The sequence below is a fragment of the Mixophyes fleayi genome, chromosome 8 (assembly GCF_038048845.1).
Source record: "Mixophyes fleayi isolate aMixFle1 chromosome 8, aMixFle1.hap1, whole genome shotgun sequence".
NCBI lineage: Eukaryota > Metazoa > Chordata > Amphibia > Anura > Limnodynastidae > Mixophyes > Mixophyes fleayi.
The window spans coordinates 107953377-107979641 of NC_134409.1; the positions used below are offsets into that span (position 1 = coordinate 107953377).

Sequence of the window (26265 nt, forward strand, 5' to 3'; positions counted from 1 at the left end):
ATCCCGGTATATATCTCAACTCCGATTTAGCACTTTATTTAGTGTTAGAGTGTCTAGTACGCTCAGGGTTACACACAAGAGATCTGTGGAAATCCCATAGCATTTTCTCTGAAGTGAGGAAACACGGCAGTTTCACCTATCTGCAGCAGCTGTATCTATTCAGTATAATCCATGCACATAATACTTTGCTCTGCTGTTTCAGCTAAATGGGAGATTATAGACAGAACTCTATGTGTATACATAAGAGATCATTGGAAAATATATAGCACTTTTCCAAGTGAGGGAACAGATATACCTACTCAATAGAGTTTATATATAGTAAAAACAGTATTGAGTTTTGATAAATATAACAGGAAGCTATATACAGAGCTTTTTCTCTCTAGTTATATTTTTACAACTCATCTACCAATCCGTACAATATTTTTACTTTCCCTAGCTGCATAAATGGTTACGTGTAGTAATCCTACTGATAAAACTGATTCTTAAACAAGTTAACCCGTGCATGATACTCATGCATTCTAGTCAAATCAAGCTACTTAAGGTGTTAAAAAGGTTCTTGTCATGCATTTGGGCCTAGCCCAGGCCTCCTCAGGGGAAGAGAGTTACTGCCCGACGCAAGCACCCTTTTTTAACATGGTTTTGTCCACATGTCAACACCTCATCATTTTTCTCCATCACCTCATCCTTCATCTTCATCGCCACATCCTTCATCAAGCTACTTAAGGTGTTAAAAACTCCCCACTGTCACCTCCGGCAACCACCAACCACTCCCAACTGTCACTTCTCCTTCAAGAAATATATAGGTCAGTGTATAACTCTGCCCAGCAGGTGGCGCTGCAGCTTGGTTTTTTTTTTTTCCACACACGCCACTAGGCATTTATATAGTAGATATTAACTCAGAGTATTAAACCTTTCACTATATAACAGATATAGGACATCTATATATTTGATATAAAGTAGACGCCCATAAAGAAACTTATATTTTAGTATAGGAGGGACGGCACATTCTGGCAGTAGTTCTGCTAGTTTTAACAGTTATTATCAATTTTGGTTATTTATTTCATTCACACGTTTTAATATTTCACTACTCTAAACATGAATATATTATGTGATATTATTTTTAATGTATATTAATAAACTTTAAAGTACGTTTTATATTACTTTACTATCCTTCGAGTGCCCCAAAAAACATGTTTTTTTCTTAAATAAGTATTAATTCTCTAACACACACACACACACAGACAAAGAGATAGAGACTAGGGTAAAATTGATAACATCCAATTGACCTACTAGTATGAGTTGAACTCAATTGCTCCCTGAACGAATGTAGGACAAGTTGCATGCAAGAAATAGCGTATTTCCTTACATAAGTTCAGTTGGATGCATCTCAAGATTCATACAGCTCAAAAACAGCAGCATTTGCACAGACGTATATAAGGCGTAGAAGTGTAATATAGTGATAGTGTAATAGTGTAGCGATAGCGTAGAGATGTGGCTTGATAGTGTTAGTAGTAGATGTGAAAGTTGCATTACCCTATTTGTACACAATATAAAAAGGTAATAATGTGTTATATACACAAAAGAGATTTGAGAGTTATTAATAAATGTGAATGCTGCATATTCCACTTAAAATGCAAAATTAGATTAAGTAATTAAAAAATTAAACAGAAATCTTCTTTCCCGAAGTAGTCCAAACTTCACCAAAAGCACGGTAGGAAAATGCACCTCACAACTTTAGGGAACCATCAGAACCCTTCATTGTTTGAAACAAGCCCTTAGGTTGGCATCTTGCGCACTTGTCTGTTTGTTGATAACATTGTGAAAGATGATTCATATGAACATATCACCTTCCTCCAATGCTTGGTAGTTCGCTGCCTGTGTATTTTCAACCACCGAACTCACAAACATGCATTGCCAGGAGTGGTTTAATTATGAACTACAACCTGACTGTGATACTATGTGGCGTTCTTGTCAGACCAATTTTGATAAAACTATCTGCTTGCCTCACAGGCAGAAATTTGCAGTAAATTGATCCGTAGTTTCTCGCAGAAAAATAATGCCAATATCACAAGCCCGGAGTATGTGCGTCCAATCACTGTTGACCCATGCTTACGTTACTCTCTCGGGCTATAATATATAACTTCACCTTAGACATTGTTGCTTGTGAAACATTAGCAAGTTGAGCCATAACCCCTCTTTCAAAGTCACTGCAGTCTCCTCTTGCAGCCGTACTAGCCAAAATGATAGGCGCCCAGGGCTGTCCAAATTTTTTTTTATATGCCGGGATAATATTTGCTTAATGTCAGCATCAGTCAAACCTTTACCTAGGTGTTTCTGTGTTTTGCCCACCTGAGCCTCCTGTATGTTATTAAATGTACCCATTCTCAGATCTGTGGAAACATGCTATTCACTTCTAAGTGGAGAACTAGGCTTTTGTATTTACTTCCATTGTGTCACTGCTGCAGGAAAAAAAATTAAACTAGTTAGAAAGTCTATTAGTAGTAAAACAGCTGGCAAAACATGGCATGTACCATGCCAAATGATCCTGCAGCATCACGCTGCAATGAGGCACTGCATAACAGGATTGCTACACACAGTCATTTTGTTAATGGTGCAGTTTACTCACCATAAGCTTTTAATCAGTCAGATCAGAATTTGTTATGTAACGTAAAAAAAATGACACAAAGACTTTGGAAAAGATTGCCATAAATGTGATTTACAATGGATCTTTCTAAACAAGCACTGCTGCAAAGAGCTGCAACATAACTTACTAATGAAGTCTCCTTCTGAAGCAAGCTGTAAAACATAGACACAATGATACCATTCAACACAACAGTTATGAATCACTTGCCAGTAGGAAAAGCTTACCTTTAATTAGTGCATTCTGAGTCCATTCTGCAAATGTATTTCACTGACCATTATAGACTGGTACTGGGCATCACAGGAAAGTATATGTGGTCATAAAACAATATATAATGTAAGTGAGCAACACAATCAGCAAATTGTCTGTGCAATGTAACAACAGTCACAGTTTATAGTTCATTGTACTAAATAAATAACTAGAATCTAATTGGTTGCTATAGGCAACATCTCCACTTTTTCAAACCCACAGCTTGATAAATTTACCCCTTTTTGTCTACAATAATTGGCTTCCAATATGATTATTTACCAAGGATTTATTACCAGAAAATGGTAGTGGAATATGTCAGAATGATGTAAAACAATTATCTCAAGCGCGGGCAAAGTTTCCGGAATTTTGTGCACCCAAAGCAAAAACCTGTTGGCGGTATTGAAGGAGGATTGATCAGTGAGAATGCTTGTTGCATCTCCTCTGATCTCCATTGTTATGGGATCATGGAATGTCTGCATTCTAAATGGTTCTGGTGACACAGATGCTGAGGGCAGTTGAAAAGGTGTTTAAGCTGATGAAGACTGGTAATTACTGGTGACTGAGTGCTAGTTATTATTCTTATTGTTGATTTGTAAGGTGGCACAGTACCGGACGGGTGAAACAACAGAGCATACATAAAACAGGGACACACAAAGGTGACAAAATAAATGCAGGCATCCAACAAAGAGTAGAGATTACCATCTATTGGGCAAAGGGACGAGCTGAGACAAAAAGAGCAAATGTGGCTGTGGAGAGTATGATTAGGCATCATATGGAATCCATAGGTAGAGGCACAAGGAAAGGCTTGTTAATGGTTGGTGGTGAAAGGGTGCTAGTTACTGGTCTAAGGCTGCTAGCCAAAAAGCGCTGGTTACTGGTCAAAACTGATGTTGCAATACATTCTTGGCAAATGTATATTTGATGGTAAAAAAGAAGACATGGTTTAGTTAAAAAGAGGCAGTACACTTTAAATTGTGTAGAAGGCGTTAGCCTAAATATTTTGTTAATACTTAGGCCTAGATTTACTAAGCTGCGGGTTTGAAAAAGTGGGGATGTTGCCTATAGCAACCAATCAGATTCTAGCTGTCATTTTGTAGAAAGTACTAACTAAATGAAAGCTAGAATCTGATTGGTTGCTATAGGCAACATCCCCACTTTTTCAAACCCGCAGCTTAGTAAATCTAGCCCTTAGTGTGCAGTATCTTGTTTCAGAAATTGGTGCACACTAATGTTATGCATAACCACTAGGGCTCGGCTGTCATACATATATTTTCCTTTAAATCCACTGATCTGGATTGTGAGGAAGGCAGGATGCTAAGGACACAATATTAAAAATCATAATGCCACTGCATTGCTGTGGGAGGCTCCGCGAACCAACATACATGAAATCATTAAAGCGTGAGTCCTTGACAGGGTAAAAAGAGTTTAATCCTTTTATCCAAATGCCCATTTTGATAGTAAAGGAAAGTCTTGGGAGTAACGGAGGGATTACTCAGATAGAAGGAGGCTATTTATTTGCCTATAAAAATATGCATGCCAGAGCTTGATGGGTGTCAGTGGGTGTGATGTGGTGGTGAGACTGGAAACTGATGCTTCATCGCCAAAGCCCACAAAACCAGCAGCACGCTAGTTTAGAGTGACGGACTGAAGAGGTCATCTCAAAACTGGGAACAGTGATCAACTAACGCTGTCTTGGATTTGGCTGTCTTGTTACTATATTGGGACCAGACCATCTTGGGGCTTGTCACTTGTTGGACAACTGTTACCCATCTGTTAAAAACTGTTATCATTCCATTGCCGTACATCGTTACTTAAAAAAGGACCGTTGTATCTTCTGTTGTTGTGGTCTAAGAACCCCATATCCTCACATGAATTTTCCAGAAAAAATGATAGTTTTACAGAAAATACTGTTCTGTGTCCAGCAGTATATTCACTAAATGTAACTTATATCATTTTTATTGCAAACCACTTAGGAATTAGGACGATCCATATTATAAATGGTATATATAAAAAGACAGACAGAGAGAGAGAAAAGAACATTGATAGTGCTTCTAATGGACTGTGTAACTGCTGTCACGGAATGTACAGAAAGGGTTTATGTGTACTTTTTATATAAACGGATCTCTTTACAACTTCATCAAGTCATATGTGAAGCTTTAAAAAACTGAATTAGCGGGCATTTATGCTTTATGTTATACAACAACAATAGGGGGGGAAAAAAAATCCCCATATAAAAGACCTACCCACAAACCTCGCGCAAAGGATACAAAATAATAAAAAGCTTGGATTCCATGGAACTCCCCTTCACCACCAGCCAATCACAAGCGGTTTCTCACATTGGTTGCTTGTGATTGGCTGACGGTGAAATCCAGGTGTTTTTTCTTTGTTTTTTTTTTTTTTATCTCTTAGGGAGTTTATTTGAAAATTGTGCATTCTCCTATCTCAAAAATATGGTATTTATGTAGCTGTTCACCTCTCTTGATGTGTGCAGAAATGTAAAGCTTTGGGGGAGATTCAGTTCTGAGAGAACAACGTAGAAAATTGAATCTGCCTTTTGAGCGCAGGTATTAACTTGACCTCTAACTTTATAGGAAAAACAGCATTGATGTTCTGCAATCTGCACTTGCATGAATTTCCAGGTTTCACCCATGGATTGCATTTCAGGTGACATCACCCTGGAGGAATTGTATGTTGATATCTGAAATCTCCTTGGGGCATGTGCATAATGTTGTGGTTTGGTGAGTTCACAACCATGTCAATATTCCAAGGTGGAAAGTGCTCGATAAATCTTGATAATTAAAAGACCTTGCTCTGGACTGATGATACGATCACTGTGACAGGTGGGTGGCCTTGTCCACTTCAACAGTTTGGCAAATTTCCCAGATATGCAGATTTATCTATGTGCTATACATAGCGCAGATGCTGGATTTACATGCTTTGCCAGTGGACTGTAACAAAAAGTCCAAAACAATAATGTCGCATGGTTTTGAATGTTTCAGATATCCTGAAGTTCAGTTAAGCGTATTCTAAATTTGTGTCCTGGATTATGAGACTTGCAGGCCAGACTGTCACTAGCAGACTTATTTGTCCTGAGGCTCCTATTAGTTATTTTTCTGCCTCGGTGACATAAACTCTGCATTTCAGCTCCTGTCATGGTTTCCTGCCAGAATGCCCATTCTCCAGTTCTCATCCAGGTAAATGTTGTATAAACTGTCCTGTTCAATATTTGTATCATCCCTGCAGCCGAGACACACAGAAAATATAAATGATGCAAAGCAAAATACAAATGCAGTGATCTATTGAATATATATTACATTAAGAAATAATGCGGAAATGCAGCTAATTAAATAAATAATTAACTTTATTAATTAAAACGGACCTGTGAATATCTGTCAATATTAAAATTGTCTGATCCAATAGTCCATTACAAACAACCAGCTGTTTCTTACAGGAATATATATATATATATATATATATATATAAAAGCTATTTCATTCATTTTATCCATCACCTTCCACTCTTTTGACCATACTTTTTTTTTTTATTTAAGCAAATTTTTTATTGAAATTTTTACATTATTAAAAAAGCCTTAACAACATTAAACTAAAGCTAAACCTACGCAGGGGTAGTAACAGTGTCATAAAATCAAACTTATAATATTTAAGCATAGTGTAAATCTGAAAATATTGGTGGTTAAACATCCGATATAAAAATAAAGAAAACATTTTGATTTTCTATTTTTTTATGTGTGAATTGTCCTTAGTCACAAAAAATGTTATTTATCATTTCAAAATAAGCATATATATCTATAATGTCCAAATATTAAAATAGTAGTTATACTATATATGAACTTGTGCACTGGTATTCCCTTCTCGGTGTCTATTGGAGGGCTAAGCACCTAGCGTGCTGCTGATATTAGAGTTCCATAGCTCTGATTCAACGTATAAAAACTATGGGCCTGAGTCATTAAGGAGAGTAAGGCAAAAAAAAGGAGTAAATGTTCTCCGGGACAAACTATATTACAATGCAAGGGGTGCATATTAATTTATTATTTTGCACATAAGTTAAATACTGGCTGTTTTTTCATGGAACACACAAATACTTGATAGCTTTATATTTACACTGAAATTTAAAGTTGATCTAGGACATACCCTACCCCAACTATAAATCTGTCCCTACATTTTAAATTTACATCCCCTCCAATGCAACATGATTTTACCCAGGGTGCAAAGTACTCCTTTTTATGCTTTGCTCTCCTTAATGTCTCAGGCCCTATGTAGTCAGCGCTGCACGAGTGGTACTGGCAATGGTACATAGATACTGTGATATACCATTGCCAGTACCATAGGTGTAGCGCTGACTACATAGTTATTAAAATAGAAGTGGCATCTGTATAGGGCATAGTACCAACCATATTTCATAGTCCCTCCGTAACATAAGGAGAAATTCTCCACCAATACCAAATTTTCTCATATTTATTAGTCAATGTCCAACTAATTTACATAAACCATTCGTGTCCTACAGTATAATTTACAAGATAAATCAAGTCCTTTAGAATAGGGCCCTCTGGAGCCATCCATTTTCTGGCAATGGTCACTTTCACTAACAAAAATAAGATATTGATAAGTAACCTAATGAATCTATGCGTGTTCTTATTTAGACCCAAGCCGAATAAACACAATCTCGGAATAATGGAGGATATTCCCACATCTAGTTTTAGTATAGATGTGGGCAGCACTGTGGCTTAGTGGTTAGCACTTCTGCCTCACAGCACTGGGGTCATGAGTTCAATTGCCAACCATGGCCTTATCTGTGTGGAGTTTGTATGTTCTCCCCGTGTTTGCATGGGTTTCCTCCGGGTGCTCTGGTTTCCTCTCACACTCCAAAAACATACTGGTAGGTTAATTGACCCTATTCTCTCTCTCTGTCTCTGTCTGTCTGTCTGTGTGTGTGTGTTAGGGAATTTAGACTGTAAGCTTCAATTGGGCAGGGACTGATGTGAGTGAGTTCTCTGTACAGCGCTGCGGAATTAGTGTCGCTATTTAAATAGCTGATGATGATATACATTTAGTATTTGTTTGCCTATACTTAGAGATGGTAGTGTGCTGTGTGATAATAGCAACCTGATAATTCTGTATATGTGCTTAAACAAATGATCCCCTCTCCATAATTCTAGCAATGTTTTTAAGGTGTGCAAAAATCAGTTTGGCTTGAAGGCAGACTCAGCTATAGTGTTTGGATCATTTACAATGAGCAAAGTAAGACAAAAATTTGAATCTAACTGTGTGCCAGCTTGAGAACATTTGAACTTGCACACTTGTCTGGGATAGTATCTGTTTATTGAACCTCTGCAATTTAGAAAGATAATGTCTTGTAACACATTTTTCCTTATTACACCACTATTAGTATTCCATTAGATTTTAAGCTGTAATGAGTAGAGACCTCTCTCCTATTGCTTCTGTGTATGGTCTTTCAATGTTAATATCATGGTATATCCATTGTGTACCTCTTATCATAGATATACCTTATATTGAAATTTTAGATATATAGTTCTGACACTGCCATTGTGCCAACATAGGGCCTGATCCATTAATGGAAGTAAATAGATGCCAATACATGCCGTATTTTGTGTAAAATTGATCTGCATATGCCCAGAAGCAAAGCATATGCTAGAGAACGCAGAAAGGTCCAATTTATATTTGGGCACAAAGGACTCTTACTGTGGAGGGACAGAAGATGCCGGAGCCGGTGCCCGTGAAGAGGGCGAAGATGTCCGGCAGCGCTGTGCCCCTGGAGGGGCTGAAGAGGTCCCCGATGGTGCCCAGCAGGAAGAAAGAAGAGAAGAAGAACTTACCCGTCCATCGATCCAGCGGCGGTGAGTATAACTTCTTTCTTGCAGGTCCTGTGCGCGGGGGAAGGATGAGCCAATCAGGGCTCATCTTTCCCCGCTGGCCAATCAGCGGCCGGATGCGCGAGCCAATCGCGGCTCGCGCCCGGCCATTCAAAAGATTGGCGCCGACGCGAGCCAATCAGCGCTCGCGCCGGCTGATGACGTCACGCCGGCGACTATATAAGTCGCCGGGTGGCGCCATTTTGGCAGAAGTCCGTCGGCGGAGAAGAGAGAGGACGTCTCTGCAAGACGTCCAGCAAGAAGACCAGCGGCAGCGGCGGCAGGGGGCCCTTGTAAGGGCCGTGAGCTACCCTGCCGCCAGAAGACTTCAAGCAAGCCGCCGGAGCGGAGATCGTCGGCGGGGAGCCCTTGTAAGGGCTGAGAGCGCCCCCGCCAAGCAGCCCTCAACAGCGCCGAAGAGGAGAAGAGGCGCCGCCGGCTGGAGGGTCTGGAAGACCCGGAGAAGAAAGGAAGAAGACGGCGTGGCAAGTTAAGTATCCTGCGCAGAGCAGGTAAGTATACTCAACGTTGAATTCGGGCACTAGGCCCGTGGGCACAGTCGGGCACAAGGCCCGTGGCACGTGAATTAGGGGCACAAGGCCCAGGGACCTGGGCACTAGGCCCCAACGAGTTTAGTGGGCCAGTAGGCCATTAGTATCTATATAAAGATGACAAGCCCCTGTTAGTTAGTGAGGGGGACGCAGAGCCCCAGGTGTACAAGGGCACAAGGCCCTTAGGTAGTTAGTGGCCTAGAGGCCATAGGAAGGCCAGAGGGCCTGGTTAGAGGCTGGTAGCCTGTAGGCTATTAAGGGCACAATGCCCTCAGTTAGTTAGGGAGGCCACAGGCCTCAGGCAGGGGCTAGGACCCCCTAGGTAGTAGGGCATAAGGCCCTAGTGAGTGGGCTCAGAGCCCTGAGGTAGAGAGGGGGCTGAGGCCCAGGAAACAGAGCAGAAGGCTCTGTGTGTAGCTGGGCAGAGACCCATGGTGTGTAGGGCATAAGGCCCTGGTGGTGTGAGGTAGAGGCGTGGGAGCCTCGTGAGAGTAGGCGCGGTCCTGTGTGAGGTGAGCACACGTGGTTAGGAGGTACGGTCGAGCGTAGGCTCCTGTGGTGCTGTAGCAACCTGCTGGTTGGCTAGCAGCGGTGTGTTCGGGTAAGTAGCGGGCAAAGTACTGTAGACTGTATTTATTCTGTCTGTGTGGCGAGTGTAGTTTACATTACAGTATTTTGGTGTGCTATATAACTGTGTCCAGGGGCAAGACGTCAGGCCCCCATTAAAGGTAGGCTCTTGTTCCTGTGGTTTTCCTGTGCTAACCCGTGCTGTGGGGATAAGTGTAAGTAACAGCATACACATAGTCAGGGGAGAACACACGTAGTTTTCCTGTCCCTTAGGTCCCCGGGGTCACACTGGTACCCAAGGGGGGTGGCTGAGTGAGTTGGTGGCAGCACAGCACACCTTGAGGCAGTTCCAGGGGCGGCCGTGGTTCTGATCAAGGGTCCTCAAGGCCGGTTCCGTGCAGGTGGACCTGTGGTTCCGGACGTAGGGACACGTGTGAGATACCCGAGTACAGGCAGTCGGGCGGTTCAGTTCGATCGGCTGTTCCGTGCGGCAGTCGGCCCGCGGGTTAGTGTGCTGTTTTACTGAGCCTCAGCCGGGCTTAAAGAACCCGTACTTGGGGCCTGTGTGTGACTCCATAGCAAGAAGGCAGCTTCTTGGTACGACCTGGGTGAGGGGGTTAGGAACCGCCCTCCGGTTTAGGCTGTGAACACCGGCTGGTGTTCCCCGTAGCGTGTAACTGAGTAGTCCCGTTAGTGCACCACACCTAGTTAGTCATATTGGTTGACTTAGTTGCGTTGCCGACCAGTAGAACGTTGTTAGGGTCGGGTCGCCGTTGTAGTTAGTTCAGTTTTGTGGGTGCCATCTTAGTCTCACGGAGAGCGTAGAGGGAGGCTGTGTGTTCTTGTCATCCGCAGGAGTCGGGAAGGTGCAGGAGAACCGGATCGGAAGTGGGAGTGTCCCGGTGAGTATCACGCTCGATTCCCCCTTTCGGTTAGGCCCTCACCGGCAGGTGTGTGAGGTACTTGAGGCGGGATTAGTCCTCGGATTAGTCTTGGCCTTCAGTGCCTGTAGTCCCCCGCGTCTTGGCAAGAACAAAGTGAGGAGGCGGCAAGGAGCTTGGACTGACCGTGTCCTTGTCCTTTGCCGTAGTCTCGGACAGCCCTTACCTGGTAGGCACGGCCGTAATCTCTGCCTCTATCTTAGAGGGACGTGATTGGAGGTGACTGCGGCTGCGGATCTGCTGGGATTAGATCGCAGCTGGGAAATCGGAAGCGGACTGGAGGTGACCATCGTTTACAAGGTGAGTTCTTTTCTGTTGCGTCTGTCCCTGTCTTTCCCCGCAGGGGGCGTTACATTACTACAGCTTATGATTTCAGGGTGGAACTTGGAGGGAAATAAGGGTATGCACGTAGTCAGTGTACAGTAAGGACATGATACGCTTGAGCAGAGGGCCCTGCTTGCGAGCTTACAATCTATGGGACAATGGGAGTTTGATATAAGTGTTACATCATGTTGCATATTTGTCCAGCTAGAATGCAAACAATAACTGTTTTTTTGGCACGATCATTTTCATTCCTTATTGCAATGATACGGAATGAAAGATTGTGACCATTTATTAAAAGTCTTCTACCGGAACAGCAGTCACGATAAACAGCTGTCCCAGCAAACACTATAGTTTACCTGTCTCCTATCTACTCTATGGTCACTATCGCAAAGTAGCCACCGGTAACTGAAGGGGAGAGCAGGATGATGCGGTAGAAGGATCCAAAGACAGTGAGGAGTTCCTGCATGAGCAGGAGGCTCCTCTGCATTACCGAGCAGCACAGGCTGCTCCTACACCTCTATGTCTGTGGGGGCCCTGGTGGGCGCATCACTGCCCCGCCCCGCCCCCTAGTGAAAGGGGTCGGGCAATCAGGCAGTGAGACCCACTGGGGATCTCCCTGGGACCCTGCTGGGCCAGTCCGAAACTGCATGTAGGCATGATACCTCAAGGCACTCATACTGAGCGCAGCCTGAGTTTGATATGAAACGCATGTTTTCCGGCTTTGCGGACACCGAATTCATCAAGGCACGGATCTCAAGATACATGCACTGATGAATCTGAGTGTAGGTCTGCTGTGCTCTGCTACACAAGACACTGCACAATACGTGCAAAGTTTATGTGGATTATAAATTAGCAAAAGAAATAATAATAAATGCAGTAATGATCAAACAGAAAATAAAAAATAAAAAAGGTTTTGTTTTTTTATTTATCTTTTTCCTGTGAAATACCCATATTAGGATGCTGTTAATGTCTACTGAACATAAAATTAATTTTTACAGTTTCTCTAGATTGCAAATACATGTTATAGCATGCATACAAGACTGTCATCAGTAGTACTCAGGACTTAGACTAGCCCTGTAGCTGGAGCAAGATATCTGGAAGAAAAACAGGTAACTTTGAGATGCCCAGAGCTTGATTCGGACGTGGCTGTGTGCGCTTGAACTTGGCACGCCCTTACTGTACACTGACTATGGCAAAACAGAGGACAGACAGGGCCACGTTTACTGCATATGTCCCGGTTCTGGGGATGTGCAGAGTGATTTTGCTTACGATACGCTCAAAATCGGCAAATACGGGCCTTGATGAATCAGGCCCGTAGTGTAAACATGGGCTGTACCCTGCTAATTAATTCACTAAATTAGGCATTTTCAATACTTAGGAACTGTAATCTAATTCCTCAGATTTATGAAGCATCTGACTTATGCACAGACTATGCAGGGCATTATATTAAGGAGCCACGCTGTGGGCTTCAGTGATTGGTTGTGGGAAGGAACCTAACGCTATAAACTTTAGGAGCTCTTGTTCATTGATCGGGTGAGGGTGATATACATTTGTAACGGGGCAGATGGTTGGCACCCCAAAAGTAGTATAAGGAAAGATTCTACAAGCCCGGTGCTATGGTAGAGAGGCGAAGGTCCTCCCAGTAGTGTTGGAATAAAACAAGGAACACAGGGCTAAAACTGCATAAACTAGTGGGTTTATTCTCTTTGCTTAGGACATAAGGCTTTACCACAGCAGCAGATCAGTAGCGCTAGTGTAGAGAAGTAATATCACAATACCATCAACATGCAATGTTATTCAACATGTCACAAAATAAATCACATTTTAGGAATCTTGGTTTAACAATATGCAAACATAAATCAACACAATACTTTTAGTGCAATTATACTGATTATACTTATCAGACACAAATCAGCAGAGATGCAACAAGGATCAATCCAGCTTGTTCAGGTTAGATGCAGGGCCTTCTCTTCCATTGGGCACGATGGGCAGGTGCCCGGGGGCCCTGCAGGCAAGGGGGGCCCGTCCGAATCCTTAAAAAAAAAAAAAAAATATATATATATATTTTTTTTTAAATACTTACTTTGCGGTCACATCAGCGGTGATCCGGCTCCCTCCCTGGTCCCCTCTTCCGTGCTGTGCTCGCAGTGAATGCTGGGCGTGATGTCACGCCCAGCATTCACTGCAACCACAGCACGGAAGAGGGCAGAAGAGACTCAGCGGCGCGGAAAAAAGAAGAGGATCGGACTTAAGGTAAGTTAAGGGGGCCCCTATATATATATATATATATATATATATATATATATATATATATATATATATATATATATATATATATATATATAAAAAAAAGTGATTATATTTATAATCACGTTTTTTTTTACATACATATATATTTTTTTTACACACACACACACACACTATTTATATATATATATATATATATATATATATATATTTTAGGGGCCCAGTACACTGCATTGCCCGGGGGCCCATAAAGTAGTTAAGGTGGCCCTGGTTAGATGCTTTCTAGTTCACTCTATGACATACAGAACCTAGTGGGGTAAGCTATAACGCTTCCTTTAGCCAGTGCTATGACACCTCTTAATAGCAATATTACAGTCCAGGTCAGAGGTTTTAATAACACAGTTTGATGTCTCACTTAAATAACTTGAACTTGGCAAAGCAAAAGAAACGTATCTGTCTGCATATGAGTCCTGCTGACATCTCATGGGCGGTGGCAAGTTAGGTCTTTTCCTATAATGCAAAGGTGCTTTTTTCTGGGTGGCTGCAAACATCCCTCAGGACAACAATTTAACCATAGATTCAATGGCTCTTTATGGGAAGATCCCAGGGCCATCTTTTCCATTGGGCACGATGGGCAGGTGCCTGGGGGCCCCACGGGCAAGGGGGCCCCATAGGCACGGTTCTTAATGAGAATAAATAATCCTGCAAAAGAAAAAAAACTGAAAAAAAACCTTCAAAGGTCACTGAGCAAGTACATCTATCTATCTCTATCTCTATATATCTATATCTATATCTGTATCTGTATACATCTATATATCTATATCTAGGGGCCACGGTGCACTGCTTTGCCCAGGGGCCCATAATGTTGTTAAGATGGCCCTGGAAGATCCCTCATTAGTTCAGCCAGCAGCCACACACATTCTCTCTCTAGCCAGTCCATTTTTGGCTCCTCCTCTTTTTCCAAAGAATCTCTCTGAAGCCTTCTAGTTACATTCTTAGGCTCTAGAGAGCAGCCTGGGTTGTAGTTTGCAGTCTGTCCACCCAAAAAATGGCCAACACAATTAACATTTAACTTCCCAGAGGCACTCTTGGGAACTATAGTTTTATGAATGAGTGCCTACAGTAATATACCTGTGAATTGCAGGGTATTACACATCTATCTGACATCTAGCGCTGTGCACAAATGATTAGGTCAGTTACTCAGTGACATTGTGTTTGTGATAGAAAAATGCATGTGAAAATACATATTAATGTTTGCACATGTGCCTGAGAAGTGGTCCACACCTGGTATACCTGCTATTCATATGTGCTGGAGGTGTTTGCATGAGTTTGTGAATGCATCCAGACGCAAGCAACACAGAGTTGCTCCCCTTTTATCCATCGCCAATGAATTTCAATAGAGTTTTCAGCACGTCAAAACATAATTGAAATGAATGGACTAGTCAGATGTATCAAGAAGCTCCTTTAGTAAACAAATAAACATTTAAAAAACTGGGCAACATATCCGAGCCCGAAGATTCCTCAGCCAGCCCCAGTGTTAGACAGTCTGGGGTGGTTACCACTGAAGCAGGGGAACAACAAATGGGGTTAGAGTGCCTGGGATTTATTGTATATTGCAGTTTATGGACCTTAATTTGTAAACTAAAGAGAAGTCCAAGACTGATCTTCTTTTAATCCAAAATAAAAAAAAAAATGTAATTCAGTTGAAAAAGTTCTTATTTTGTAATGCAAAGTGAAAGTTATTTCAGGTAAAAATTTCTTTGACTCCACTGGAAATAAAATTAGGAAACCATAAGAAACTATGCAAAGTGCTCCGCTCAATGCCACGTGTTGGAATGAGAGACTAAACAATTCACTGTGACTACCCTTAGCCAATCAGCTACTCAGCTGGTGGTCCTGTACAGATTAATTGAATCTCTATTGATGCATGCACTACTCCTGGGTTAGAAAACTGAAGTCAGATCCAGTGTATGGAAACCAGTGGGTAACTGTCCTAATAGTGAAACTACAAAAAAGTTCTTAAGATATTTTTCTTTTGAAAGGTTTTAAAAAAGGGTGTAAAAAAACAGCTTGGGTGAAATTCATGTTTTACATCAGACAAATGTGGAAGCAATATGTGAACATGAGAAATTGTTTTATTTTTTCAGATTTTTAATAGGTGGAGAACTACAGTAATTAGCATATCCATATCCTGGCATGTATTTTAAGTGGGGAGTAGGGGTCAGCCTGCAGGTATTATCTGAAAGATGGCAGGGAAAACATTCCTTCCCTGTTATGCTGACGGTCCGATCACCAACTGACAGAACCAGATGGTGGAGGTCTTCACCTTTAGCAGCCGCCTTTACCTTAGAGCTTTATATGCTCACCGGTACTCGGATGCCCCCAGGACTTAACTCCAGGAGTAGTGTGAGTTGGTAATACAGGCCCGTAGCAGCAGGCCAGGAGATCACAACAGAAGGCAGCGGATGGTCAGACGATAGCCGGGGTCCAGGGTCACAGGCAAGCAGAATGGTCAATAAAAGCGCCAAGGGTCAGGGTCACAAGCAAATTATCCAATCTAATAAACGAAGCCAAGGGTCATGCACAGAAAATCCAACCAAAGCAGGTACAATAAGGCAAAGGAGCAGGCAAGTACACAGGGCTGAGAACTATAGCCGGCAGGTAGGCTAAGCCCTCCCTGCCTTATAAACAGACACTGGCCAATGAGGGCAGGTATGTAATCAGCCCTAAGAGATGTAATAATAGCTGCCACCTGCATGATTTGCGCGCGCGCCCGGCTGCACCTAATGCCGGGACGCAGCGCTATCTACTACAGCGTCCCGACCGTTGCTTAGGCATCGGCCAGGACGAGACCCGGAAGTGACGTCCCGGTCGTCGTAGCGATGGCCGGGACGCAGGTGAGAGGTTCGCGGCGTGGCTCGTAACACCCCCCAGAAACTTTTTACATTAAGACCCAAGTCCATATTCCGTTATATATATAATTTCCAGTGATCATGGAGAGACAGATACCTGTGTCAGTAGTGCTGTGGAAGATGACACGAGGATCTATGCATTGTCACCCACAAATGGTCTTCTGTACATGTACCTATCACTTAGTGGGCACATTGTAACAAACAGTTATAGAATTATAATATATCTGTAATACTGCATTTTGTCTGAGTACAAAAGATGCCAGTTTTGCTTCCTGAGTGCTTTACTTTTAAACAGTTTGGAAAAGTAATAAATAATTCAATGAATGAATAGAGGGCATTTGGATCAATTTTCTCACAGTGTGGCTTCCGACATGAGTCTATATAATCTCGTGTTTCCTGTGAAATATCTTTCTTTCAAAATTCCTAGCATATTTGGTTATCATAGGAGATGTTTAAACAATAAATGCATTTTAACGCATTAACAATTACAATACTATAGCATACATCCTGGGGTGAGTATTTTGCAATAGATTGTTTAATAGAGTGGATTTTGTCAGGTGTCGTGCTGTTTGTATTGAAGTGATTTCATAAACGCGTGTAATTGCCATATTTTTCCAGTTTGTGTGGGCTGTTTGTACAATAGTAAATGTGTGCCGGTCGATAAAAGACAGGGAAATGACAGTGCTATTGTCCTTAAAACAGAAAAAAACTTTCCAAAAAAACAAAATGTCCTAAATATGAAGAATGGTATCCAAAAATTAAAATCCAGAAAAAAGAAATGTTTTAATGATTTACGATTCTAGACTACCATGGTAACCACAGTGACACAACCTATGATGTAATGAGCAGAGAGGCTTTGAATCGCCCCTCTGAGCTCTGTCTGCACTGTGATATCCTGCTTCTCCCCCCTTTGCCATCACATGGCATTGTGAGCCTGTGCCTCTGTAGCATACTAACTGTGCCTCTGTTTATCAGCCATTGGCTTTTGCCAACCAAAGAGCTTTTGAAAAGGTGATAATGATTTGTAGGAGGATAGCTAAGAAACAGGTTACCAGATTATATGTTTAAAGGAATTTCTTTCTTTTTCCCTGTGCTGTTGTCGGGTGTTTGTTTTAACACAATACATACACACAATTTACCACTTTTTAATATTTCGCATTTTTAAATGTATACAATAAAAGTCAAGTTTTATTTCATATATGGAATTTACTGATAAGGGACTGGAGTGCCTCTTATGTTTTCTTTTTTCTCTCCCTATATGCTCTATGCTTAAAATTATTGAGAGTGCACCATATCTATCTTTGGACTAATTTTGTCACAAATAAATAGATAACGAGTCCCACCTGTGTGCGACCACATCCCTATGTTACTTTGATAGTATCCTGTAGCATAAAAGGCACAGATCCTTGCTCGCTTAATCCAAGACTTTAGGAAGGTGTATGCAACTCAGATGAATACAGAAATAACACAGCTCACTTGAATCCCTGGGCTTGGCAGAGCATAAAACACTAGCAGTAATAACATACAACTTGCAGAATCTTTCCTCCAAAAAGAAATATATTTCTCATGAATATAACATCCAACACTCTTTCTCCCTCACTTGATATTTCTCAGAATGGTGGTAGAAACTGGTGCAGACAAAATGGTGGCTGTTCTTTTCTATTGGCTGTACTGATTAAACTCCACCACTTTCGTTCTTCTACCGTAGCTCAAAGAGTATGTCACTTTAGCGGTTTACTCACTGAAATGCTTCTCCTTTGCAGTTAACAAGATATTTCTTCTAGATATCTCAGTCCCAGAATCCCTGGTTGTCTCTCCTTGCACTATTACCCTTAAAACTAAAACACAGTCACACAAAAGGGTTTTAAATTAATATTTTCGGGTCTCCCGACCAATTCCCTGTTTACACTGTAGCCACAAACCTCAGTCTCACTCACATAGATAATCCAATAAATAATGAGTACTTATCCCACACTTCTCCAACTGTCGCCTTCAGCACGGCTCCTCTTAGAAATGGTGGCTGTTTGTCTGAACCACTCTTCTTCAATGCTGGTTTCTTTACGCTCTTTAAATTCTCCTCTTGTCCCCCCCCCCCTCTCCTTGACTGTGCCTCTGATTAATGAACCTGACTCCTGCTTCCACAGAACAGCTTTCTCCAGTTCTCCCTCTTAACGGCTCTGGTTTCTGGCTCCCAGCTTCCCTGACACAACCTCCTCTCTGTTCTATAGCTCCTCCTTCCTCTGCTTTCATGGCTTTATATACAGTTTTCCTGCCCGAGCCAGCCTCTGCGTGACTCTCTGAGCTCTGTCCCGTCCCAATGCAGTTTGTGGGATGTTGTTTCCAAGTAGAGTCCCTGTGTTCTGTTCTGCCTGTGACCAGTGGCGGATCCAGGGGGGGCGATCGGGGCGAGTGTCTGCCCCCCTAGCAGACACTTGCTGCCGACGGCTGCACAGTATGTGCAGGTCCGTCCAGCCGTGACAGGCAGGGACAGTGTGCTGCCCGGCTGCTCTGATTGTGTTAATCAGAGCAGCCGGGCAGCACACTGTCCCTGCCTGTCACGGCTGGACGGACCTGCACATACTGTGCAGCCGTCGGCAGCCTAAACGGTTAGAAAGGGGCGGGGCCTAAATCGCCCTCCCTAAATCGCCCCGGGTACAGTAGTTTTCTAGATCCGCCCCTGCCTGTGACAGGCGCCAGCGTCACAACTGTAAACTTAAATTCTGTTTTAAAATATTGATTTAAAGATCCCATCTTGACAGATGCTAATGTGGCTTAACAAATATATGTAAATTGTGAGGTAATTAATTTGTAACTCAGCAAATGCACTAGGAAACTGACCACAGGAAACTTGTCTCATTGTTATAAAGTATGAGCCACAGCTTGCAGCAGCATGACCGCCATATTGCTTGTTTTTCCCCGATGATAGAGACAGTAGGAGATCAGAAGTGCGAGCTGACATCGTATCCATGTGCCTGATTAGAATGGCAAATAAAATAGCATATTCCCTGCACTGGAAAGCACAAGCTAAGACATTAAATATTATGTCATTAATTAGTGTCTGTTTCTACTGAGACATCTCAGCTGCTTGCTAATTGTACTAGTCACATCATATATATAATTATGTGTGTAATGCAATAAAGTAAATATTAATTATTTATTAAATAATGACTTAGTCAAATATTGTTTGCAATATTATAAATGATATGGGAGGAGATGGCTTATTAAAGATTTTATTTTTGGTACTTCGGTGAATAGGCCTATTACAAAATTACTAATTATAGTGTGATTCCACTACTCTTCCTCCTTCCTCTAATTAATGTTAAAATCCCTAAAAAACAATTATAATTACAATACACATTATCTCCACACAGAAATAATCAGTCAGTTAAAACATACAAAATCAGTGTAATGTAATGCTTTTCAAAGACATAATGCTATATAGCACTAACTCAGAATAGGAGGGCAGAGGTTAGAGGTAGAGCTTTCAGCACAGCCCTAAGATAACCTTCAAGGCAGGACAATGTCTGGACGGCTTTCGAATTTTGGGTAGTTCTCTTGTACCCCAGCACACTTCCCAGTGAAGGAGGCAGGACAGGGGCTACAATGACACAATTCTTTGTGAATTGTGCAATTTTTGGTCCCGCTCCTGTGGCACTGTGACGTGATTGCACCATACTTGCCCACTCTCCTATAATGTCCGGGAGACTCCCAGAATCCGGGAAGGTCTCCCACACTCCTGGGAGATTAGGGGATCCTCCCGCATCTGCACACTTCCTACTGAAGTGGGCAGGATTTGGAGCCTTCCTGTCGCGATTCTCTGGAAATCGCGTCATTTTGGCCCACCTCCGTGGTAAAATAGCATGTTTGCATAATTGTATTGTGGGGAGCGGGGCCAAAATGTCACAATTCGCCGAGCCCCGCCCCCACATGCCCACCTCCCCCCCTGATCTTCTGGAGGCCAGCATTGTAAAGTTGGCAAGTATGGATTGCACATTTCACTGTTGGGGGCAGGGCCAAAATATGAGACTTGTGGTGCCACACCGCTCATGCACTTTCCACTTGATTTCCCTCTCGGGCGAGTTTTTAAAAGTTTGTAAGTATGCATACAATCTATAATACTAGTTTCTGCATAGATATGCCCACATTACTTAACCTCTATCTGCATAATATTGAATATATTTGAACATTTCAATAGTGAGATTTAGTTTCAGATATGAACTGTTAATCAGGTTTATAACAATAACATCCCTAAGACAGTGTCATAATGGAATCTGGATACAGATCAAAAATAATGCAGCAATTTTAGTGACTGTGACATCACTGACACTGCCCCCATGTATTAATCCACCAATCCACACAGGGCTTTTCCACAGAGCAAGTTTGCAAAGCTGTCATAATGGATTTACTTGCTCATAAGCTACATTTTGTTGTCTGACTGTATTATTTAGTGATATGATTTCAATACAGTCACCAATATTTCAATTATTTTAAAAGAGAACCCCCCCCCCCCTCTGCAAAGGTAACGCAAATCTGGCAAATGTTTTTTTGTAGAAAAAAGATATTCAAAACAGAAAGTACCAACAAATAGTAAAATTCAATACGTTTATTTGAAAGGATGGTTACAGAATTAAGTGATTTTTACAGATTTAAATCTGTAACCTATCCCAAGATTGCAGTATTGTGTACATAGTGGGCTACATAGATCACACTCTACCTGTTGAGATGTGACGGTGCATATGATCAGGTAAATGAAGTACCAGATTATCCAGACTATAAGAGTCCATCCCTCGCGGGGCAGTGCACAGATGGCTGTATCCGCTTCTAACACATGATTTTCAGAAATCTGGATTACTGCCATTCTTAAATAGGTACTGGCAGAAAAAAAGTAATTAAGTTTGAGTATATTAGAGACATTTATTTTTAATGACTTATTCCTTTAAGGCCTGTTGAGGGGGATTAATGTTCTTTCATAGAACACATTATTGTGCTGCATTTAGAAGTACATGTTTAGTAGCCCCTGACTGCTTGGAGTTGATAAACTATATAGGATAAGAAACATCTGCGCTCCAATTGAGGGCACTGAGTTGTACAGAGGTCAGCTGACCGTGGCAGGAATGGGATCTTTATAATAAATGTAATACTTTGTAAGTTGTAGCATGTCACATTATGAATTGTCCGAACTAAAAGAGGTCAGCATTATACAATGGAACCATAAGTGATGTGTCATTCTCACTTCTACAATTCTGGTTATTACAGCAGTTTCTGTGTCTGCCAGACACTCTTAACAATTACATGGGATATTTCATCAATGTAAAAGTTATCTACAATATATACAATCACATTTTCTACAGACCTATATAAGTGTGAATGTTTGGTGCTTAGAGATCATGTGACAGCTGTCAGAAGTGTCCTTTTTTTTCTTTTCAAATATCAATGTATGCTACAGGTGTCCTGGTCTTTTATTTGTTTGTCAACAGATTTTTCTGTCTATCTGAGGCAAAACACAATGTTCTTTGTTTGTGTAATCCCTTTTTATTAGAAAAAAAAAATCAAAATACAATAAACAGAAGTATAACATTTCAAACATTTCAAACACGTGTTAGCATTAATCGACCTTTCGTTGAGATAAGAAATCCAATCTTAAATATCAGACAAAAGGCCAGAGTTTAAAGAATGGATGTAAATGTGTGAGAAGAAGAAATCCTCAATGTTAAGTCTTAAGCTTGGGGGGAATACAAAGTGCGATGGGGAGAAAGATAAAGAAAAGGAGAGCGGAGGGGGGAATTGGGATTACCAAATTTTAAGAGGGTAAATTCTTTACTGTCTTCACTCTTGAAATCTTCCCTCCTACTTGGTCACGTGGGTTTTGTAGTCATTAGATCCTTTATATTCAAGTGACCTAAACCAAATGTTTTACAAATTCCGTAGCTGATTAGAGGTCCAGGAATATCTGCACCCTGTTACCATTAAAATTTATCCCGTCCAGTCACCTAACCTGTTTCAGAATTTCATATTTTTAGGTATTTTAATGGAGACATCATATGATGTCTCTAAGCTCCTCCGTCTGAAGTCCCCTTGGACTTAGTGTTCTATGTGCTCTGTCCAAATTAATGTGCGCTAGGTCCTTGGTCATGTATTTTCTTGAATTTTTTGGTTAACATATATTATTCCCTGCAGGGGGATACCTTCAGGGATATCATGTATGTGCAAGTTACTACAGCAACCTCTGTTATCCAAATCATCAATTCGATATTGTAGCTCTTTCATATGTCCAATGGGGCACATCAGGATACTTGGTACCTATGATGAAAGAGAAAATGCTCACTAGAGCATTCCAAAGACACTTTTATAAAATTTACCTACCTGTCTTCCTGTACGCAAAGCAAGGGGCAAAGTTATATAGATATGTTATTTTTGTTTAATAAAGATTTAAAAAGTGTCACTGAAAACAGGGGCAAACGCAGGATTTGTAGAGGGGGGTTTCCACACCACGCCACCAGTGGGAGTGACCAGCATACATGGGGGCGTGGCTATAATGTTAGACAGTGCTTGGCTGCTCTCCAACTCTTCCTATCCCCATAATATACATGGGCAATGCTGCGTGCACTACTGTTAGGTGCACGCAGCTCTCCCTTTTCAAGCAGAGCAGTGTGAAGCAGGGGCAGGGTCCAGCCACCTCAATTATACACTGCCCCAGGCTTGGATGGGGGGTTTCCAGGCACTAGAAACCTCCCCTTCCCCCTCGGTTTGCCTATGGAAAACTTCTCACCATACTGTAGGTTTTTCTACATTTCATGTTTACCATTTAAAAGCACCATATAACTGTTTACCCTCTCTGATTAGTATTAGCCATTTGTTGTCATTTGTCTGCTAGTTTAACTGGAGTGCTAGATTGGTACATTTTCCATGTGAAGGAAGTAGTTGTAAATCTTTCATCTTGTCACAGGAGTGAAGAAGAACCCCAAAAAGGCGTTCTTATGAAAAGATCATTTTTCTTATGTTTTACAAATTCTCATAAAATGCAGCTAACTACACACAGTATAAACAGCCAAAATAAATAAACAAAACCAAAATACAGAGGTGGGGCTTTTGTACGTTTAGTAGAGAAACTTGCACTTTAGGGAGCAATGGAGGAGTTTACTAACGCTATACATCTGTCCCAAAAGAAGAACAATTTAAAAGGATGGGTACAGGAGGGTTTAGATTTAAAAGAAGTGATTGATGATGTTGTTTTTCAGAAAGGGTACATTTAGGGGGTGCTCCCTGTATTTGAAGAAGGCTTAGTTTATGTTTCTCTCCTCAAAAATAATTGAATATTACACATACTCTGATGTGGTGTGTCACGAATGCCCAGGCTGTCCCAGATTCAGCAATCTGTACAGCTGGCTGTGACTGGCGTCACTTTAGTCACTTAGCAATGAATACACCTTTTCTGCCACCACAAAGGATTTATTATGGTGTCCTTATGTTCACCAGAACCACTTATTAATGTTTCACACTTAAACCATATATACATGTAGTATGAGCCTGCCTGGGCTTCGTAAGTTCACAAAGAATCATGGAGAATACACTAGATTAAATGTATTTAATCTGAAAAATGTTTCCAAGGCTGATTTACAAAAATTAATAACAAGACATACAATATGTTACACAAATGAGTTTCAGAAAATAAAATAGGAAACAAAATCAGAGTTACTACTTACTAGTTAAGACCTGGGGGTAAATGTATCATACCCCAGTTTTTCCATCTCGCGGGAGATCGGCGTCTTCGCAGCTAAAATTTAAAGGGGCGATGGCTTGTAAAGGCAAGTTTGCCTTTACAAGCCATCGCCCCTTTAAATTTTTAGCTGCGCAAGTGAAAACACAGATCAAACACATTTGAAGTATGGTTGTTACTGCCATGTTTAGTGCTTTTGGGAGGTCGTTGAGGTGACTTATGCTTCTCCAATGCATTTACTGCATGTGAATGGAGCAAACTGTGTTCCGAAAAAGCAGAACACACCCACACGAGATTAACAGCCCCATTTACATGCATTAACACTAGTACAATGCACAAAATTAAAGCCATTAACGGCCTCTAACGGCTACACCAATTTTATTTGCATATTATGCTCATTTTTGTACTACGCATGCACACCAAAAATGCATCTCTGCCTACATTTTTGCAGATTGTAGACTTGAGCCCCCTAATGCCTGGACAGGTGTAATAGGGGTTAACAAGTGTAAGCCGAGTACTGTTCACATAAGTGCAACAGATTAAGAACAGATTAAATAGAAATAATAATACAAATTGCTCTTGCAAAATCAGTAGTAAAACAAGCATGTAGTGGGTTAACCCTCTCTGTGCCCTCCTGCTACCCATTTTGGAAATGATCCCCTTAAACAGGAAAATCACTATAAGGGACCAGTAGTGCAAAACCAATTTAAATAGAAACCCCAGTTGGTGATTCAATCAACATGATGAGATCTTGCTATACAGCACTATTCTGCTCATGTGAGTGCCTATATATAGCATGTGTAGTACTTTGAATTTTAATATGTTGCTAGTGTTCATGGAAATAAGCTCAGATAGGGTCCTAATGTGTTCCACATAGGCATTATAACAGCTTTTATATACGGCCAATTTACAGTCCCTTTTTTGCAAACAGTACAACATGTACTATTTGCCTCCTCTCCTCCTGTTCTCCACCACCTTAACTCTGCTCTCCAGCTCCTTGTCTTTTCCGTGAGGCCCTTCTACCAATCTACCTACCCCGCTGGGGCTCTCGCCTGTCATCTAGCTGTACTTTGAGCTTCCGAGTTACTGTGCTTTTTGTTAACTGTTCCGTGATGTCTCACCCTGTACTGTGATACTGTCTGTCCCTGTACGGCGCTACGGATACCTAGTGGTGCCCTATAAATAAATAATAATAATAATAATAAATACTATGGGCTGTAAACCTGTTTACCTTGTCACATTTAAAAATACACTTTTTATCACATGTAGTCCACTCAATTAAAACATTGGCCGTCTGTTTCTCTCCTGGGAAAGATGGGACCAACCTAATTACTCAACTGTATGTGGTAACATATAAATATACAATGTTTAGCAAATTAGGATCTATTGTGTATATATATATAATATATATATAAATGTTAATTCCTGCTTATATACTTAATTATTTGTTTTTATTAAAATGTAATAATAAAAACATACGTTAAAAATAAACAATAAACAGGACAAAATATTCAGATGCTCATCTTTATGTTTAAAAAAAATATAGTTCTGTAAAGTTTATAATATATTGTACATACAGTTAATGGGCCTGAGTCATTAAGGAGAGCAAAACAAAATAAAGGAGTAGGTTTGCTCCTGGACAAACCATGTTACAATGCAAGGGGTGCAAATTAGTTTATTATTTTGCACGTAAGGAAAATACCGTCTGCTTTTTCATCTAGCACACAAATACTTGATAGCTTTATTTTTACATTGTAATTTAAAGTTGATCTAGGACATGCCTTACCCCAATTGTAAATCTGTCCCCACATTTTAAATTGACCTCCCCCTCCAATGCAACACGGTTTTGCCAAGGTGCAAAGTTACTCCGTTTTTTTGCTTTGCTCTCCTTAATGACTTAAGCCCAATGTGATTAGTTACATTGAAATTACCATTTTTTACTTACCAGACATAACGACCATGCCTAATGAACCCCTCCACAGGTTTTAACTTGTGTTAGAAGCTCTGTAATTAAATGCTTAATTGTCTCTCATTTTGCCACTCTGTGTCTGAACATTTTTTGTCTAAAATTTGCTTTTTAATTGGCAGTGCTACTTATGTGGGGAAAGGCAGATTTGTTGCACTCTGCAATTTAAACACCACAACCAGATCTGTAATTTTGCTCTTCCTCCATGTTCTACTATATGGTACATACCACATATTAGATTGTCTGCTTTATCTGTAAGA

General features: G+C 41.2%; 1 protein-coding gene across 7 annotated transcripts in view; it reads left to right on the top strand.

The window, feature by feature from the left end:
- IQSEC1 (IQ motif and Sec7 domain ArfGEF 1) overlaps positions 1-26265 on the top strand; it is a 492717-nt gene that overhangs the window by 111232 nt on the left and 355220 nt on the right. The window lies entirely within an intron of this gene.